The sequence below is a fragment of the Pleurodeles waltl genome, chromosome 10 (genome assembly GCF_031143425.1).
Source record: "Pleurodeles waltl isolate 20211129_DDA chromosome 10, aPleWal1.hap1.20221129, whole genome shotgun sequence".
In the NCBI taxonomy this organism is placed as follows: domain Eukaryota; kingdom Metazoa; phylum Chordata; class Amphibia; order Caudata; family Salamandridae; genus Pleurodeles; species Pleurodeles waltl.
Window position 1 is genome coordinate 917,346,517 of NC_090449.1, and position 21,083 is coordinate 917,367,599.

General features: G+C 46.1%; 1 protein-coding gene across 1 annotated transcript in view; it reads right to left on the minus strand.

Annotated features, from left to right (window-relative positions):
• LOC138262462 (ATP-dependent translocase ABCB1-like) overlaps positions 1-21,083 on the minus strand; it is a 571,226-nt gene that overhangs the window by 238,001 nt on the left and 312,142 nt on the right. The gene's annotated exons all lie outside the window — the stretch shown is intronic.

A 21,083-nucleotide genomic window follows, 5' to 3' on the forward strand; every position in this document is an offset into this window, starting at 1 on the left:
GGCCCCTATTTATACTTTGTTTGCCCTGCATTTGCGTCATTTTTTTATACAAAAGCGGCACAAACGTACAAAATATAATTGTATTTTGTAAGTTTGTGTCATTTTTGCGTAACAAATGACATAAATGCAGCCCAAAAAAAAGTATAAATATGGGCCTTACTGTCTAAATTCCCTTGAGAACTTTGCATTATATATCCTTTAGAAAATATTATAAAATATAGCTCAACGTATGGAGTCTTCTGAACATCAAATTAGAAATCAGCTTAGGATGTCCAAGTATTTATTTCACATTCGAGCCAAAACGTTGCCAGTGGTAAGGTACCACAGGGAGAACTACTGCAATGCATCTCATTCTGGTGAAAGACTGGCACCTATATAGTGACTCTCTTTACGAATGCCCGGCTGGGCAGTCGAATATTATCGCACCTTTTAAAGTCCAATGCCACGGGGGTAAAATTTAAAAGGTGTGATAATTATGATTTATTACAAGTTGTGCGCTTAAAAGTGAGCCATAACATGCACAATCTGCATTTAACACACCAAACGCCAGATGTACAAAGCTTTTTTGAGGTCGCAAATGTTATGATTGATAGAGGCAGGCCATTTGGTACTGCAAAAAGGCATTTTTTTAATTTACAGAGCCCTATTTGCAATTTGGTCACCTTTTACCGAATCACAAATTGGGTTTGCGAGTCAGTGTTAGGAAATAGCCTGTTTAGGGCGCACCTTCCTAATACTGAATTGCAGTGGTATATGTGAATGTTTTGTGGTTTGAAATGCGTCACAAAATATTGACACTTTGCTTCAAGTAGGTGGTAATCCATTTGCAAATGGACCCCTTCCCCTTTGAGAATGTTTGTAAAAACATGTTTTTAATAGCAGGCAATGGTACCACAGACTACTGCCTACTCTTAAAAAATGAAAAGAAAACTTTTTGGTTTTCTTTTTCAAATGCATACCATTTTCCTTTAAGGAAAGCAGGCTGCAATTCAAAAACAAAATTGCTTTATTTAAGAGCAGTCACACACATGGTAGTCTGCTGACCCCAGCAGACCACCATACCTTTGATTTTCCTCTATTTGAGACCCACTGAGAATCTCAGAAAATGTGTAAATCACACTTTCGTACTTTGGTGTTTCCGATTACCAAATAGGAAATCACAAAAATTTGCTACTTGGTAATTGCAAACATTTAGTTACATACATCTAGCTCCAAATTAAGTATGTTTTGCCATTCTTAAAGGCCTTTTCCCCCAATAAATTTTAGCAGGTTTGAACTGTCGAAATTTATCATGGAAAACTCTGAGAGTATCATAATTATCACACAACTCGTAATTCCGATCCCTGTGCAAACACGTGTTTGCACAGGGATCAGAATAAAGCCCTTCAGTATCAGGGCCAAAGTGTTTAAGGTTTTGATGTGTATTTAGTTTCAGGGAAACTTGTATGTAAGTGACCCCAAATCACCAAAATATTGTTAAAAAACATACATGCACTCCTTTTAGAATTCCTCATATGATTTGAGTAAATATTTTACTTTTATCAGGGTGTCAAAACCTCAAAACATACTCATACGTTTGACAATGTCAATGATTTATGTGAGCATGAGTCAAAATTTGCTGAGTTCCAAAAGCAGCAGGTTTGTGATGTGTGAATAGGGCAAAAGTCATCATGTACACAATTAAAATAAATTGCTATTGTGAAGCACTAAAAATTGTATTTAGGAAAATCATATATTGGCCTCTGACAACATTGCAGTTGTCTTGTGGACATGGAGAAAAGCCTAAAGTAGGACAGCAAATACAGTCTAATAAGAATCCCCAGCCATTATTCATCACAATTGTCTGAGGAGAAGGAAAGCCCAGTGAGAGTGTCAAAAGAAGGTTTTACTAAGGCAGTAAAACTCAACACTTCGACTGATATATTGGCAGGGAGTCTTTCCATGTTGTCAGTGTGGCTGCACCATGATGCCCAAACCCCAAGGACCAAAGAAGGCAGATAAGGATCCTACCCAGTGCTAGCTAATTTCTTATCTTGTTAATTAAATCTAACAGGAACATTTCAGTTAAAGCAATTGTTAATAGGCCTCCTAAGCCATATTCAATAGAATCAAGTAGGCTTGGTACCTGGTCAATCCTTCATGAACCATATTTACTTGTTGACCAATGGCAGGTGAGAAAATACCCAGATGACAAGCTATTTCTGTCATTGGACACCAAAAAAGAAATTTTACAGAGTTTAGTGGAGATATGTATTCCATATGTTTGAAAGAGCAGGGATGGGATCAATTTTCTTGGTAACAATAAAATGCCTATATACAGACATGTTTGCTCATGTAGACTGTGGAGGGCATATGTCCCAGAACTGCCCAATACATAGTTGGACAAAATGGAAGTGCCCTCTATCTCTGCTCCTGTTTCTATTGGCCTTAGACCTGCAAGCAGCTGGTTTTAGACAAACAGACTTAATACAGTTAATAGAGACACCAGCAACACAGACACAATCAATATTATTTGTTGACAATGTACCCTTGACACTCAGTGATCTTGATGTATAGAAACCACATCTGAAGTCCCTGTTTAACACTTTCTCTGTATTTTCAGGGTGCAAAATCAACTGGAGTGAAAGGGAAGCACTCTCTATAATGACCAGACATTCAGTTACAGATTACAAGTTCACATTGAAAGCCTCTAAGTTGAAAAATCTGGGCATTCTCCTACATAGAGGCCTACGAAAGATGATTAAGGACAATCTGCAGCTCTTACTGGTTAAAACTAATAATAAATTCTTCACATGGTCTTGCTACAAATTTTGTTGTACAAGTGGTAAAAGTGGTGACTTGGTTGTTATCATTTGGGAATGATAGTCTCCAACTCTGTAAAGTTGTACTACCCACAAAAAAACAAAATCATCAAGGCCCCGATTTACAATATTCTGGCGCATCAGTACCGATGCACCAGATTTCTTGCACCCCCTTACCACCAGCTATTAACACAATGTGTGCGGCTTATTTATAATATGGCGCACCATGAGACACGTTAGGCCAATAGCGTCAACATTTTTGACACTATTGTGGCGCTTTGCTGCACTAGTGTCAACATATTTGACGGTAGTGCAGCAAAGTGCAATGAAGCTTATTGACTTGAAAGGGTGCATTCTTTCAACGTCTGCCTTAAACAGACATTAAAAATGATGGCAAAAATGGCACAATGAAATCTCGTAGATTTCATTGCAACATTCATTGCAACATTTTTCCCGAACTTCTCACGAGGGACCACCCCCTGTGCATTCATTATGCCTGGCACAGGCATAATGTTGCGCAAGAGTTTGCAAAGTGGCAAAATGTATGCATTGACCACTTTGTAAATATGGCGCTGCAATTTTTGCCTCATTGAGGCACATTAGCATAAATAAATTACGCTAATGTGGCACCAGGAGGTGCTAGGGCCCTGTAAATCTGGCCCTATATGTTTTTTACGGTTAGTCAGGAAACTTAGGCCCAGATTCACCAATGTATAGCTTAGGGTTACTGTTACTTTCTTAATGTTAAATCAACGCTAAATCTTTTTGGGGATTTAAAAACCAATGCAAATTGGTATTTGCAATGGTTTGTAAGGAAAAGTAACGCAAAGGAGCGCAAAACGCTGCTTTCCATCACTTTGCACTAATGCAGTGTTTCATGGGTGGTTCATGGGAACACCCATGCTACCACCTATTCTTTTGAATGCAAAACCTTTTTCACTCACATTAATAGACAGAGTTTAGAGCCAAAAATTGATGGTTTTTGAAAGCAGGTGTTAAACAGAGAAATGTTTTCATTTCTCTGTGCCTTTCCAACTTTGCATGTGTGTTGCACTGCACAGCACACATACAAAGTAGGAAAAGCTTTTTCACTTGGCCGGGCATAGTATTTTGTAAAGGAAGGATACCCTTCCTGAACAAAACCCATGGTAGACTTAGGTACGCATCATAATACTATGGTGCTAAGGTGTGTGCCTGGCACACAGCACCTGAAATCAGCGCATGGCATAAGAGAGAGGGGAGAGGATAGCCATTTCTATGCAAATAAGGTGCTCTGGTGCTCCCTCCCTGTCACGTAACACAGCACAGCATCTTTAGCTGCCTTGATGTGTTGTCTGGCAGCTTTCAGAATCTGGGCCCTAATCTTAAACTTTCTGAACTGCATGCAGACACAATTGCAAGCCTACTAGACATATACCTACGCTAGCTTACACACCAACGATTGCAATTGGTATGCAATGTGGATGATAATAAAGAACGACTAATGTGGGTGTGAGAAAACAGGGCTGATTGCAGAGATCCCCTAACTTTTTGCTACCATTTTTTACTTTTTGCTGGTGTTTTCCTGGGTTGTACGACGGACCGCCAACTGCCAAAACATCGAGTGCCTGAACAACGAGGTCGGAACACCGACTTCGTTGTTACTACTAATGCCTTTACCACAAATGGCTTAACAACGATATTTCGTTGTAAAGGCATTCCTGGTAAAAGCATTAGTAATAGGCACCCATTGATCCTGCATGCGTCACCCCAACCCCCCAACCCCACCTGAATACCTAAAACGCCCGCCGCCCAACCCCACCACAAAACCTAAAACCCCCTGACCCCACACCCCGCCCCAAAACCTAAAACGCCCCATCCCCCAACCCAACCCCAAAACCTAAAACCCCCTGACCCCCACCCCAAAACCTAAAACACCCGCCCCCCAACCCCTGCCCCAAAACCTAAAACCCCCTGACCCCCCACCCCGCCCCAAAACCTAAAACGCCCCACCCCCCAACCCTCCCCAAAACCTCAAACCCCCTGACCCCCACCCCACTCCAAAACCTAAAACGCCCCACCCCCCCAACCCCACCCCAAAACCTAAAACCCCCTGACCCCCCGCTCCAAAACCTAAAACGCCCCACCCCCCAACCCCACCCCAAAACCTAAAACCCCCTGACCCCCCACCCCACCCCGCTCCAAAACCTAAAACGCCCCACTCCCCAACCCCCGCTCCAAAACCTAAAGCCCCCCAACCCCCCACTCCCCCAAGACCTAAAACCCCCGACCCCACCCAAAAACCTAAAACGCCCATCCCCCCAAATCCCGCTCAAAAACCTAAAACCCCCCAACCCCGCCCCGAAACCTAAAACGACCCGCCCCCCAACACCCGCTCCAAAACCTAAAACTCCCAACCCCACCCCAAAACCTAAAACGCCTCACCCCCCCCAACCCCCGCTCCAAAACCTTAAACCCCCCAATCCCCCACCCCGCCCCAAAACCTAAAACCACCCCCCCCAACCCCTCCCCAAAACCTAAAACCCCCCACTTACCTGAGTTGTTGCCTCATCATCCACGTCGTCCTCCTCAGCCGACTCCCTTGTTTGTACCTTAACCACGCATGTTCGTTGTTCAGGACATGCGTGGTTAAAGTACAAAATAACGAAGTCGTCGTTAAAGAAAGCGTTGTTCCGCTTTTGTTAACCAGGACTTCGTTATAAAAAAGTCCGCGTAGAGGACGTTTCCCGTTTTCGTGACTCTGATGGTGCCCTGGGTACTGCTAACCTCTCCCAGGGCCTGTGGTCTGTATCAAATAAGTATGCAAATGAGGCTAATTATAGTTGGCTATGTCAACCTACCTATAAGTCCCTAATATATGGTAGGGCATGTAGGTTTAGGGACCTCATCATAGGTAGTGCACCCATAGGTGCACTGCTGAGGTGCCCAGTGTCATTTTAAAGGCATGCTTGCCTTGCTGGCTGCTTTTAAATGAAAGTTACAAGCAAATTCGACTTTGGAATTAAAATTACTTCCAAAGTCTTTAACTACCTTATTTTCACACAATTGCAAGCCTACTAGACATATACCTACGCTATCTTACACACCAACGATTGCAATTGGTATGCAATGTGGATGATAATAAAGAACGACCAATGTGGGTGTGAGAAAACAGGGCTGATTGCAGAGATCCCCTAACTTTTTGCTACCATTTTTTACTTTTTGCTGGTGTTTTCCTGGGTTGTACGATGGAACGCCAACTGCCAAAACAACGAGTGCCTGAACAACGAGGTCGGAACACCGACTTCGTTGTTACTACTAAAGCCTTTACCAAAAATGGCTTAACAACGATATTTTGTTGTAAAGGCCTACCTGGTAAAAGCATTAGTAATGGGCAACCATTGATCCTGCATGCGTCACCCCAACCCCCAACTCCACCTGAATACCTAAAACGTCCGCCCCCCCAACCCCACCCCAAAACCTAAAACCCCCTGACCCCACACCTGCCCCAAAACCTAAAACGCCCCACCCCCCAACCCCACCCCAAAACCTAAAACACCCAACCCCCGCCCCAAAACCTAAAACCCCCTGACCCCCCACCCGCCCCAAAACCTAAAACGCCCCCACCCCCCCAACCCTCCCCAAAACCTAAAACCCCCTGACCCCCCACCCCACTCCAGAACCTAAAACGCCCCACCCCCCCAACCCCACCCCAAAACCTAAAACCCCCTGACCCCCCACCCTGCTCCAAAACCTAAAACGCCCCACCCCCCCAACCCCACCCCAAAACCTAAAACCCCCTGACCCCCCACCCCGCCCAAAACCTAAAACGCCCCACCCCCAACCCCCGCTCCAAAACCTAAAACCCCTCAAACCCCCACTCCCCCAAGACCTAAAACCCCCAACCCCACCCAAAAACCTAAAACGCCCGTCCCCCCAAATCCCGCTCCAAAACCTAAAACCCCCCAACCCCGCCCCGAAACCTAAAACAACCCGCCCCCCAATGCCCGCTCAAAACCTAAAACCCCCAACCCCACCCCAAAACCTAAAACGCCCCACCCCCCCATCCCCCGCTCCAAAACCTAAAACCCCCCAATCCCCCACTCAGCCCCAAAACCTAAAACCCCCACCCCCAACCCCGCCCCAAAACCTAAAACCCCCCACTTACCTGAGTCGTCGCCTCATCATCCACGTCGTCCTCCTCAGCCGACTCCCTTGTTTGTACCTTAACCACGCATGTTCGTTGTTCAGGACATGCGTGGTTAAAGCACAAAATAACGAAGTCGTGGTTAAAGAAAGCGTTGTTCCGCTTTTGTTAACCAGCACTTCGTTATAAAAAAGTCGGCATAGAGGACGTTTCCCGTTTTCCTGACTCTGAAGGTGCCCTGGATACAGCTAACCACTCCCAGGGCCTGTGGTTTGTATAAAATAAGTATGCAAATGAGGCTAATTATAGTTGGCTATGTCAACCTACCTATAAGTCCCTAATATATGGTAGGGCATGTAGGTTTAGGGACCTCATCATAGGTAGTGCACCCATAGGTGCACTGCTGAGGTGCCCAGTGTCATTTTAAAGGCAGGCTTGCCTTGCTGACTGCTTTTAAATGAAAGTTACATGCAAATTTGACTTTGGAATTAAAATTACTTCCAAAGTCTTTAACTACCTTATTTTCACATATAAGTCACTCCTAAGGAGTGCCCTACGTGCACATAGGGCTGGGTGCTATGTAACAATAAGCAAGGACCTTATAAAAATAGGTTTATAAGCCCTGGTGAAGTAAAACAGCCAAATTCGTTTTTCCCTCATTGTAGTGAATGGCCTCCATAGGCTTGAACGGGGAGACTTTATTTTAATTTCTAAAGTTCCCTTAAGTATCAGATACATCAAGTTTAGTATCAAAATAATTGTTATAATAAATCCCACAGCTTATAATTGTTGGATTTAATATAAATTGTTCAGGTAAAGAGTTTTAAACTCTACCTAAAAAGTTGCCAACTTCAGTCCTGTAATGTCTGCTCTAATTGGCCAGCCTCCTGCAGCCTGGCCAGGCTGCGTTGATGAAGTGTGAAGTAGCCTGGGCTGAACACCACAAAGGAACGTGCCTCTGGGAGGAGATCTTCCCTCAGCAGATGGAGAAGCAGGAAGGCGGGAGGGCTGCCAAACTGGTCTTCAAAAGCAGGGAAGGACATTTGGAGCAACCCAGTACCTTCCTCACATCCTGCAACCCAAGACAATTAGGTGCTCTCCTAATTAGATTAGAAGAGGGCAGGAGAAGGGTGTGTTTAAGATTTTTAGCCACACCGGTGGGTGGCCTCAGCCAGATTTAACCTCCAAAAATCAGTTTCAGCCAAGATGGATTTTTGAGGAATGTTGCTTCCTGGGATTAAATTTTGCCACACTTCCTACGAAGTGGTCATCACAGTGGGAAGGACCCTGCACCTGATTGGAGAACCGGGACCCCCCCTGTTTTTCACCGAGGAGCAACAATAAATATGGCAGAACTGCACCCACACCTCAGATCCCTACCAGATTCCAACAAGGAAGAACTACCGGAGAAGAAGGACTGCTCTGCTGGACCCCTGACCTGCACCTGGACAATGCACTCTGGAGGACTCCACCAGCTGCACACTTGGGCTCCACCACAAGAAGGACTTAGCCTGGCTTCAACTGGTTCAGGGAGGGACTCCCTGTGTGCTACAGGTGAAAAATTGCTTAGAAGAGTCCCCTGCACCAACTCCTGTAGAAACTGACCAGCTGACCACTGTTTGGAGAACTTTTGGAAAATAAGCTCCATACCGACCGACCCGCAGCAGCAATTCTAGCAGGCTTTTCTCTATCGCGACACAGCCTGACTTGCAGGTCTCCAAAAAAATGACTATGTCCGAACATAGAAACTTGACTGGGACCTCCCAGGCAGTGTACCCGAAGAGGGCTCCAGGGGCATCGTAACAAGATTCAGGTTTGTCTCAGTCGAAAGATTTTCATCTCGAAAAAGTGACTACCTCCGAAGGTAAAAATCTCCACCAATGGCTCCCGCCACGCGTATCCAAGGAAGAGTTCTAGGAGGTCGGATTGGACTGGCGACTTGATCCAGCTGAAGAAAATCTTCAAGAAAATGACTAAGTACGAAGGTAAACTTTTGAACTAAGCCTCCCACGAGCTGTAGCCGAGCAGGACTCCATCGCAGTCGTCCTCAAACTTTGACTTTGCCCCGGTCGAGGTGCGACCAGATGACCAGATTTGCGCTATTTGTTTCTAAGTTCTAAAAAGCATTAATTCTTTAAAAATTCATATCTCCAGTTCCCCTTATCCGATTCGAATTGTTTTGGTGTAATTTTAAAGATAAAAATATAATCTATTTGTATAAATTGGTGTTGGATTTTTATTGTGTTTTGTGTTTCACTTATTTACTGTTTTGTGACTTTTAAATGCTTTACACATATGTCTCCTAAGTTAAGCCTTGTCGCTCGTTGCCAAGCTACCAAGGGTTGAACTGGGTTTAATTTATTGAGACCTAACTGGACCTAAGTGGAGGTTAGTGGCCTATTGCTAAGTGTAGGTACTTACCTGCCCTTACCAATAATCAATTTTCCAACAGTGAGTATCAGTGGAGGGATTTTCTTTCATCGCCTAACCTGGTTTGGGTATCCTCTACAGTAGAAAAAGATAGAAAGCTGTCCCTGCTAAACTTTTGTGAAGGCTATGCTTGCAACCTGCATGGACTTGCATTAGTTACTAGAGATAAATGGTCGCCTACATCAAAATGTGTCAATGTGGTTCGACGCTGAAATCACAATTGGGCAGTGTTAGAAACTAGGTCTATAGTTGGCAGAGGTATGCTCCCTGTACAAGTATTGAACACAATCCTAGTCAGGGTAAGTCACAACACAACACAAATTATCCTGTGCTCACCCTTGGGTAACATGGCACAGAGCAGGCTGGCTTAACTTGGAAGGCAATGCATAAAGTATTTGTGCAATAACTCATACACTAAGATAGCAAAAACACAACAAAAAGTACTCCACACCAGTTTAGGAAAATAGATAATATTAATCTGAATAAAATAAGACCAAAACAACAAAGATCTAATTAGAACAAGAGATATCACTTTTTAAAGGTTTAAATGAGTCTCAATCCTTAAGAAACAGCAGTTGTATCCTTTTACCACACAGTACCTGGGATGCGTAAAAAATAATGATGCATGGGGGCTGCACAGGAGGAGATGCATTGAAAAAAAATACGCTTAGTTGAATTTTCCGGCTGCAAGGTGATGTGTCAATTTCCAGGAGCGCAGGCTTGGTTCCTCATTGCTATGTGCGGGTATTTCGATGCCCAGAAACAATGCGTTAAAATCCTTGACACACTTGTAAGAAGGAGCAGGCGCTGCGTTGATTCGGTAGGCTATGCAGCGATTTTTCAGGCGCAAGGCAGGCACTGTGTCAATTTCTGCAGGTGTTGCTTTGATGTTTTGACACACTGGAATTTATTTCTCTTGGTGAAGTCTTTGTGGTCCTGAGACTTCAGAATAGGAGGAGAGCTCCACTCAAGCCCATGGACAGCAATTGTGGAGGAAGGCAGAGTCCTTCCAGCACAGTCAGGGGCAGCAGGGCAACAAGCAGGGTAGCAGTCCTGCCTTCAAAGCAGTCCAGATGAGTCCATTGGGCAGCCAGGCAGTCCCTCTGACAGAGTGTCTGGTTTGGTGGAAATCCATTATATATACCCAAAAATGCCTTTGAAGTGGGGGAAAGTTAAAAGAGTGGTTTTGAAGTGCACAAGTTCCCCTTTCAATCCAGTCCTCTCTGCCAGGATCACTGTGGGGGAAGGTGATTGTGATCAGTTATTTGTGAGAGGGCAGGCCAATGGCCTTTGAAGTGTAAGAGAGAGCCTCTCCACCCTTCCTGCCCAGGGAAACTCATGTGTATGCAGATAAATGCAGTTCCAGCTGGGTGTCCTGTGTTTATGGCTGTCTGGGTGGAATTCACAAGGGGAGCTGTCAACCAGCACAGACCACATGTGGATTAGAGACAGCCTGTAAGGCACAGATGGCAGTGAGTACAGAGAAATGCATACTTTTTAAAAGTGGCATTTCTGAAATAGTAATGTAAAATCCAACTTCAGTAGAAAGTAGGATTTTCCATTACCATTCTGGCCATACTAAACATGACAGGGCTTCTCCTTTCAGATCAGAATCTACAACTTAAAAGTATATAAGGGTAGTTTCAATGCTGGCCTATGAGAGGAGCAGGCCTCGCAATAGTGGGCAACTAATTAGTTAGTTTTTCACTACCAGGACACGTAAAACACAAAGGTGCATGTCCTGCCTTTTACTTACATAACACCCTGCCCTATGGGTTACCTTGGCCCTAACTTAGGGGTGACGTATATGTAGAAAAAGGAGAGTTTAAGGATTGGCAAGTAGATTTAAATGTCAGGTGGAAGTGGCAGTGAAACTGCACACAATGGCAGGCCTGACACATGGTTTTGGGGCTACTTATGTGGGTGGCACAATCAATGTTGCAGGCTCACTATTAGCATTTAATTTACAGGCCCTGGGCACCTCTAGTGCACTTTACTATGGACATGCAGGTAAAGTAAATATGCCAATTGGGTAGGAGCCACTGTTACCATTTTTAGGGGCGATAGCACATGTACTTTAGCACTGGTTATCAGTGGCAAAGTATGCAGAGTCCTACAACCAGCAAAAAAAGGATCAGAAAAATGAAAATAGGCAGGCAAAAAGTTGGGGGAAGACCACTCTAAGGCTGCCAGGTCTAACAGGCAGGAGTTGATTAAATAGACATCATGTAATATATGTGGGATCAGATCACTGGGTGAACTTTCCTAGGGTGACATGCTGAAACCATTTGAGAAAATACCTACTGATTTTGGACTACCTTACTCACAACTGAGTAGTAGATTTGGCACTGATCCTACATTCTGCATGAGTAACCAATGCAGAAAATTCAGTGACATTAGGAAAGTGTAAAGCTAGTTTCCAACATATATCAGATTCTTACACATTGGTTATAGTAAGCATCTAATGAGTTATAAATAAGACATATGAGAAAGTGTGTTTAAACATAGGCTGCAGAGACAAAAACTGGACAGACATAATGAAGGTCCAAGACTTGGACATCAGAAAAGCCAGATTCAAATACACACATTTTGAAGTGCTGAACAATGAGGCACATATATTTCAAGGGCTTTCATTGCTTTTGCGTCACGCAAGGTGACGCAAGCCCTTAAGTAAGATTTAGTATGCCATTACAGGTCTTACGTAGCACTGTGTGGCATAGTAAATCTTGAGTACCGTAAGACAGTGCAAGTCGCTGCCTGGTGTTACTCTGTATTGAGAAGATGCTCAAATTGAAAATATATTTTTTAATTGGTTTGAGATTTTTCTTGTGTTGTGGTTTTCACTTTATCACTGTGTGTGTGCTGCATACATGCCTTACACATTGCCTCTAAGTTGAGACCAACTGCTTTTTGTGCCAAGCTTACCATGGTTAAGCACAGGTTATTTTAGTGACTTTTTGTGGTTCACCCTGTGAGGAATTCTGGCTGTTGGTTGACGAGGGTTCCCCCCAAGTCAACCAACAAACCAATTTCCACCACCATATAAATAATTTGACATCTGAGCTGACCTTTTTTTAAAGTTCTCCTTAGTTGCTGATTGCTCTTTTTTTTTTACTTTTTATATATGTAAGTTCCCTACCTCCTTTTTGTCTATCATTGGAGGTGGAGCTGCTTAGTATTTACAGCATGAGCAGGGATGACCTGGAGAGGATCTGCAAAGATAAGGGGCTCAATGCAGGCAAGAGGGCATCAAAACTGTACCTTCAGATAGGCCCATGTGCCTATGAGGTTGACATGAGGGGAAAGTCCAACCCAAAGGATAACAGTTCTGGGAAAGCTGAAGTAGACTTGGGTGAGGCAGAGGAAGGACCAGCCATATGCCTTAGCTGCAGGAGAAACACAACTCACCCTCAGGAGAGGAAATTCGTGTGGGTGCAGGAAGCAGTATGGCTGCCTGGGGTCTTTCCCCAGAGGAGCTGGAGGGCAAAAAGGCAGATGGGGGGGTCAAATTGCAGTTGTCGAAGATAAATCTAGAAGCAGAGAGAAACAGGCTGAGCGGGCCTAGGCTGAAAAGAAACCTCTGCTGGAGCATGAGAGAAGCATTAGGGAGTTAGAGCTCGAAGTTGGACAAACCTCACAGTTCACTATCAATGGTGTCAGCATATCTTCAGTGTCCCCGGGAGAGCCAGGGTCCGCATACCACAATACCTGGTGCCCTGATATGTGCTGGGTGATGATATAGACAAGTGTTATTCTGCCTATGAGGTACCCCTGAGAATACACAGGGTCCCAGAGAAGTATTAGCAGGCTAACATATGGAAACACATACCCAGAGCGGGGATGGATGCCCTTTTTGCACTTGAGGTGAGTTAGTGGACAAAACACATCCCCATGAAGATCATAATTTTCTCCAAATTTGGGATGACTCCTCAGAAGAACCATCAGAGGTTAAGAGAGAGAACCTTCCAAACCAGTCTTGGGTGGATTTCTATGACTTTTCCAGCAAGGCACTGAATTGCTGGGTGAGGGGCAGCAAAGTTGATGATTATGTTTGGCTGTACAGAAGATGCTCAATGCCTGTTTTACAGATCTGCACCAGCAACTGGTGAATAGTAAGCTCACTCACCCCCGGTAGCTTGCTGAGGAGGGATAACTCTGGTTTAGTATCAGAGTGGCCAAGAAAGTTCCTTTTGGGGGGACACCAACAAGGGTGGCCAGGGTTCCCACCAGGAAAAAGAAGAGGAGGTAAAAATAGGAGGCAGTTAGTCGAAGCCCCAAAACTAATTTATAGGGGAAAAGGAAGCTCCATTCTGATCAAAAGGGAAACTGGTTTGTAGACAAGATCACACTACATTTCTCGCTAGGTTCTGTGAATGTGCCCAGATTGGGCACACCAAGGGAGATGCCAAGTGCCCCAAACAGGCACAGCCCCCCCACTGCTGGGCATATCCCTGGGTTCGCCAGTACAGTGATTGGAGCGGAGATGGCCCCAGTTCATGGGGGGAGACAGCTGAGGTTACCCCGGTGTGCCTAGGTAACAGAGACATGGGCCCTCATTCTGACCTTGGCGGGCGGCGGAGGCCGCCCGCCAAAGTCCCGCCGTCAGGTTACCGTTCTGCGGTCGAAAGACCGCGGCGGTAATTCTGACATTCCCGCTGGGCTGGCGGGCGGCCGCCTTCAGGCCGCCCGCCAGCCCAGCGGGAAAGAGGCTTCCACGATGAAGCCGGCTCGGAATCGAGCCGGCGGAGTGAAAGCTGTGCGACGGGTGCAGTTGCACCCGTCGCGTATTTCACTGTCTGCACAGCAGACAGTGAAATACTTGTAGGGGCCCTCTTACTGCAGTACTGAAATACTTGTAGGGGCCCTCTTACTGCAGGGGCCCCCAGGGGCCCCGCGACCCCCCCTACCGCCATCCGGTTCCCGGCGGTCGGACCGCCGGGATCTGGATGGCGGTAGGGGGGGGTCGGAATCCCCTCGGCGGCGCAGCAAGCTGCGCCGCCTTGGAGGATTCAATGGGGCGGCGGGACACTGGCGGGAGACCGCCAGTGTTGCCGGTCCGACCGCGGCTTTACCGCCACGGTCGGAATCCCCATTGGAGCACCGCCGGCCTGTCGGCGGTGCTCCCGCGGTCCTCCGCCCTGGCGGTCTTTGACCGCCAGGGTCAGAATGACCGCCATGGTGTCCAAAGCCCACATGCTTTCTAATAGTTCAAAGTATAGCCAGTAGGTCAATGAGCAGAAAGTGGAGGCTCAAAGAGACACATGAGCCAGGATGGCTACTATCAGGTTCATCTGGTATCCTCAGAGCAGGTGATACCTAATACATGCCACCAGGTTGTAGTAGCAAACAGCTGTGAAACCCACTACAAAGTTGCTCTGGTTCCCTGTGAATGGAGGGAGGTCTCAGGTTCTCTTATGGTAGCTGTGAGCCCTGCCATGCCTGTGGATTGTTTCTTTGGAAATGATCTAGAGTACACTTCTTGCAAGGAAGTGGAGCTCTGGTTACACCTGGAAATTTTGGAGTTACGTGAGTGGGTCTACATGACCACATGGTCCATGGCAGCCCAGGAGGGGAGCCAAGGAATCCTGGAGCCTTGAAAAATGGCCCAGGCAGCTGCCAAGAAAGGGAAAGAAGAGGGCATAGGAAATGAGCCCCTGAAACTTTAATCATTCAGGTGGTTGGAGCTTTAGTAGAGGCAGCTCTGGAGCCTACTTGGTAGGTCCTTGCCTCCCTAGGAGATTTGCCTTAATGTGCTAGATGTTCTGCAATGCACAAAAGGAGTGCCCAAACAGAGAGGGCGTCAGGTAAAAAACTGAAGCCCAGGCAGCGGGTGGTACCTATGGAGTTCACTTCATTTATTAGGCAAGTGGCCTCCGGTATAGTTAGCCTATGATACCTATGCATGGGGCAACACTAGTGTTGGTGGCCCCCCAGTGCTACAGGTCCTTCTAACTGGGACTGGTTCACGAGACACCCCTGGCAGGACATCTGAAGAAGCCTTTGCAAAGCTTGCATCCCGCTTTGTTGGCCATGAATGAAGAGATCGTTGAATACATTTTACAGAACTTGTCTCATCTGCCATGCCAGTATAAAAACAAGGAAAAAAGCTAAAGCCTACTCTGAATCCTTACCTGTTAGAGATACTCCCTTTGAAAGGGTGGTCATCGACATTGTTGGATCCTTGGGCCCCAAAACGGTCCTAGACAACAGGTTTATCAAGACTTTGGTGGGCCATGCCACTAGATACTCAGAGACAATACCTCAGATGACTATGATTGTGAAACAGTGTCTGACTGGGTCACCAAATTTCTGTTTGCCTGCATGAAGTCCATGCGAGAAGAGTGTGGTGTAACATACAAGGTTCCCTCACTCCATCATTCTAAAACTAGTGGGCTTGTTGAATGGTTCCACAAGACCATAAAAGGCATGATTGTGGGTCTACCTCAGCCCAGGAAGTGGATGTGGGCTTCCTCTTACCATGCCTGGTCTTTGTCAACAGGGAGGTACCACAGAAGGGAGTTTAGCCCATTTGAAAACCTCCGTGGTCACCCTGTGAAGCGACCTCTCAGTCTGGTTAAGGAAGGGTGGAAACAAGCTTCCAAGAAATCCCCTCAAGATATGATTAGTAACATGCTAGCCCTCAGGAACAAATGAACAAACTATGGAAACAGGCGTCTAAGAACTTGGAAGCCAGCCAGGAGGTCATGAAGCATTGATGTGACAAGAAGGCCACTCTGGCAGAGTTTTAAATTGGCCAGAAATTGTGGGTTATAGAGTCAACGGATCACAGGGTCCACCAAGACCGTTGGACAGGGCCCTATAAAATGAAAGACCGCCAGGCCCACACACTTGTGCACCCATGATTTATATACTGGAGGCAGCCTGACTCTCAAGAATACATTATACCGACTGTCAGACAAGGTTTAGCATTAAAGAAGAAGTATTTAAGGTGTTTGATATGGGAGTGATGGATCACTCCAATAGTCCCTGGCCCAGTCAAGTAGCGCTGGTACCCAAAACTACCTATTGCTTGCCTCTCAAGAAGTCAGATTCTGTTTGGACTACAGGGGGATCAATTCAGTCACCAAAACTGATGCACACCCCATCCCCATAGCTGATGAGCTCATAGAAAGGTTCGGGACTGGCATGTTCTTGACCACTTTTGACCTTCAGGGTACTGGCAGATAGTCATAACTGATGAGACAAAAGAAAAGACAGTATTCTCTACTCAAGGGAGCCACTACCAGTTTAGGATGATGGCCTTTTGACTCAAGAATGCCCCTGCTACCTTACAGAGGTTGGTGAATCAACTCCTTGCTGGGATGTAGGCCACCAGTGACACCTACGTGGTCCACCTCAAGCAAGTGTTTCATGCTCTGCTATAGGGAGGCCTGACTATCAAAGCCAACAAGTGCCAGAGAGGGCAGGGTTCTCTGGTGTACTTGGCACACTTCATGGTAGGGAAAAGGTGCAGTCCCTCCAGGCCAAATAGAGACCATCCTGGGAGCCCCCTAAAACCCAAACAAAACGGAGGGCCTTCCTGAGCCTCACTAGATACTACAGGAGGATTTTTAAGGGATGTGGCATATTTGTTGCCCCTTAACTGAGCTTACTTCCAAGAAACCGCCCAAACAGGCAATGTATACAGCCCGATATACTCAAGGCCCTTGAATTTTCCCACAAGTTCATTGCACAAACTAATGCCTCAGAGCAGTGGTTCCCAACCTGTGGGCCGGGGACCACTGGGGGTCCGCGAAGCCTCCTCAGGGGGTCCACGACTGCTTAGAAAATTTAATAATATTAGGTTCCAACTATCAGTAATGATTCTGCGGGGGTCCCCGGATTTAAAAAATGATTCAGTGGGGGTCCCCGGACTGCAGTATTGATAAAATGGGGGTCCACAGAAGTCAAAAGGTTGGGAACCACTGCCTCAGAGCATTGCATAGGGGCAGTGGTATCACAGTTGAATGAGGAGGGCCTAGACAAACTTGTAGCCTTCATCAGAAGGAGGTTACTTCCCAGGGAACAGAGGTGGAGTGCTATTGAAAGGGAAGCCTTTACTGTGGTCTGGACACTGATGAAGCTGTGGCCATATTTGTTTGTGAATCACTTCTGAGTTCAGACAGACCATAGACCCCCCAGGTGGCTCATGCAGATAAAGGGTGAGAATCCTCAAGTGTTGAGGTGGTCTATCTGCATAGATGGAATGGACTTTATTGTGGAACACCATTCTGGGTCAGACCACTCCAATGCTGATTGCCTATCCAAGTTCTTCCGCCTTAGGGATGAGAGCTCCCAGGACAATGGGTAGTTATTTTCACTTTAAACTGGGAAAGACATATCAGCCCTAGGGAGCTTTTGCCTCAAACGTTTTGCCTTTACCCTCCTATTTTTCTGAATTTGTTTTGCTGGACTCGTGCCCTTTACTACTTCTAGTACAAAGTGTTTGTACTTACTCTCCAACACATGGTCAAATTGGCTTACACCTCATTGGCATATTACATTTACTTATTAGTCCCTAGTAAATTGGTATACCATATAGACAGGGCTGGTAAATTAAATGCTACTAGTTGGCTTGCAGCATTTATTGTGCCACGCACGTAAGAAGACCTTTAAAACAAGTCTTAGAACTGCCATTGCAGACTGCTGGTAGCTTTAAAACTGATAATTTGATTTGTCAAAATACCCACCTATGCCAAGCCTTAAACTTTAAATTCCCATTTTATTATGTATGTCACCCCTAAGGTAGGACCTAGAAAGTCCATAGGGAAGGGTGCTTTTAATTAAAAGGATGAACATGTACTTTTAAGTTTCACGTCTCGTAGTGAAACAAATTATAAATTCATTTTTCAATACTGTGAGGGCCTACCTCTCTCATACAATAACATTGGGTTGCCTTATTACATATAATAAATGCTAACTTTTGATTTGGAGCAAGTAGGACCCTCATCTTTGGTATCTGAGAAAACGTATTGATAAATTATCTCGGATTTTAAATCACAGCTTTGACAATGGTACATTTAAAAAGTTTGCATTTTCCTGCCCTAACTATTTGGGGCCTGCATCCTAATCTTTAGTCACATGACTGGGTGTTGTTGTCAGTTGGACTTTGTATATTGCTCCCAGACACTCATGCACTAGAGGGACTGAGTGGTAGCAGGGTGAGCCATCGAAGCAGGATGGGGAGTGTAGGAGGCTGGCCTGGCTTATAGTTGGTACCTGATGGTACTTACACCTAGTGCCAGGTCCAGTTATCCCTTGTTAGTAGATTAGTAGTGTTCTAGAAGTTTAGGCTGATAGAGGTAGCTATAGCAGAGCAGCTTAGGCTGAACTAGGAGACATGCAAAGCTCCTACTATACCACTTATATCATATAGCACTATATGATAAGAATCACAATACTCAAAGTTACTAAAAATAAAGGTACTTTATTTTAGGGACAATGTGTCAGAAATATATCAGAGGATGTACTCCCTTAGGAGGTAAGTAAAATACACAAAATATACACACAAACCAAAATCAAGTGAGTAAAAAGTTAGAAAAATAGCGAAAACACTGTAGAATACAATTGGATCCAATAGGCCTAGGGGGAACACAAACCATATACTAAGAAAGTGGAATGCGAACCACTTGGGGACCCCAGGCCTAGGGTAGTGTGTAGAGGGTTGCTGGGAGTGTAAGAACACACTAAGGGTGTCCAAGATACCCCATCCCAAGACCCTGAAAAATAGGAGTAAAGTTACCCTACTGCTCCAGAAACACATTAAAGTTGTGATAGGAGATTCTGCAAAGACCCCAGCTGACTGCAAAGCACTGAAAACGGATTCCTGGACCTGAGGACACCTAAAGGAAGGGGACGTCCAAGAGGCACGAAAGTGTCCGGGGGGGCAGGAGCCCACTAAACCCCAGATGAAGTTGCAAAATGGCTGCCTCCAGGTGGAAGAAGCTGAAGATTCTGCAACAACGGAAGATGCCAGGAACTTTTCCTTTACACAGAAGATGTCCCACTGCGGATACAGAGTTGTTTCCACGCAGGTAGTCTGCAAACAAGCCTTCCTAGCTGCAAAGGTCGCAGTTGAAGAAAATGGGTGCTGCCCGGGCCCAGGAAGGACCAGGAGGTCGCCCCTTGGAGGAGGAGACAGAAGGGGCTCTTAGTAAAAAGAGAGCCAACGCAGAAGCAGGTAGCACCCGCAGAAGCACTTGAACACGGGTTCAATAAAACTGAGCACGGTGGTCATCTCAACACTACAAAGGAGGGTACCACGAAGCTGGTGGTCAACTTAGCGAGTTGAGCAATGCAGGACGGAGTGCTGGGGACCTGGGCTGTGGTGCTTATGAAGGATTCCTTACAAAAGTGCACAGAAGCCCTAGCAGCTGCAGTTCACGCAGTACACAGAATTACTGTCTGGCGAGGGGAGGCAAGGACTTACCTTCACCAAATTTGGACCAATAGACCATTGGACTGTCGGGGTCACTTGGATCCAGCTCCTGTGTTCCAGGGACCACGCTCGTCACAATGAGAGGGACCCAGAGGACCGGTGAAGCAGAAGTTTGGTGCCTGCTTTAGCAGGGGGAAGATTCTGTCGACCCACAGGAGATTTCTTCTTGGCTTCCAGTGCAGGATGAAGGCAGACAGCCCACTGAGCATGCACCACCAGGAAACAGTCGAGAAAGCCAGCAGGTTTAGGTGCTACAATGTCGCTGGTAGTCTTCTTGCTACTTTGTTGCAGTCTTGCAGGCGTCCTGGAGCAGTCAGCGGTCGATCCTTGGCAGAAGTCGGAGAGGGAGATGCAGAGGAACTCTGGTGAGCTCTTGCATTCGTTATCTGACGAGAAGCCCACAGGAGAGACCCTAAATAGCCCTCAGAGGAGGATTGGCCACCTAGTCAGGTAAGCACCTATCAGGAGGGGTCTCTGACGTCACCTGCTGGCACTGGCCACTCAGAGGCCCCCATTGTGCCCTCACACCTCTGCATTCAAGATGGTAGAGGTCTGGGACACACTGGAGGAGCTCTGGGCACCAACCCTGGGGTGGTGATGGACTGGGGAGTGGTCACTCCCCTTTCCTTTGTCCAGTTTTGCACCAGAGCAGGGGCTTGGGGATCCCTGAACCGGTGTAGACTGGCTTATGCAAGGAGGGCACCATCTGTGCCCTTCAAAGCATTTCCCCATGCCTGCTCATTGATCAACTCATTGTACAGTGCTGGTCAGCCTGACTTTGTGGTACTTCCTGCCACATTCTTTCTCCCAGCAGCAAATCCTGCTCAGCAGCTCTTCACAGAGGGATTACCTTGCCTTTTGGAGCCCTTGTTGGCTACAGCCTTTATCCTAATTTTGACTTCCAAAAATGCGACCAATTTCAAACATAGAAATATTCAGTGACTTCATTTAGAGGCTCCCCTGACAACAACCCCTCCTCCACTTCAAACACTGCATACATCCCTGCCCAACTGAACTTCACCATCTCAGATCGTTTTCACAAAATTTCGGAAGATAAAGGAAGACTGGGCCCAATCCCATCCTTTAATTTAATGACTTTAGTGGTTCACCTTGACAAGGATTTTACTGCTGCTTGAGCAGAGTTTCTAATACTCAACCAACAACCCAAGTCTCACAAGCCCTAAATACTAAATGTTCCATGATGGAATGAGCAAGTTGTTTTGCATTCCCCAAGGTTTGGCTTGTGCTGGACTCCAACTATCATTCTTGCAATCGCGCTTCAATACTA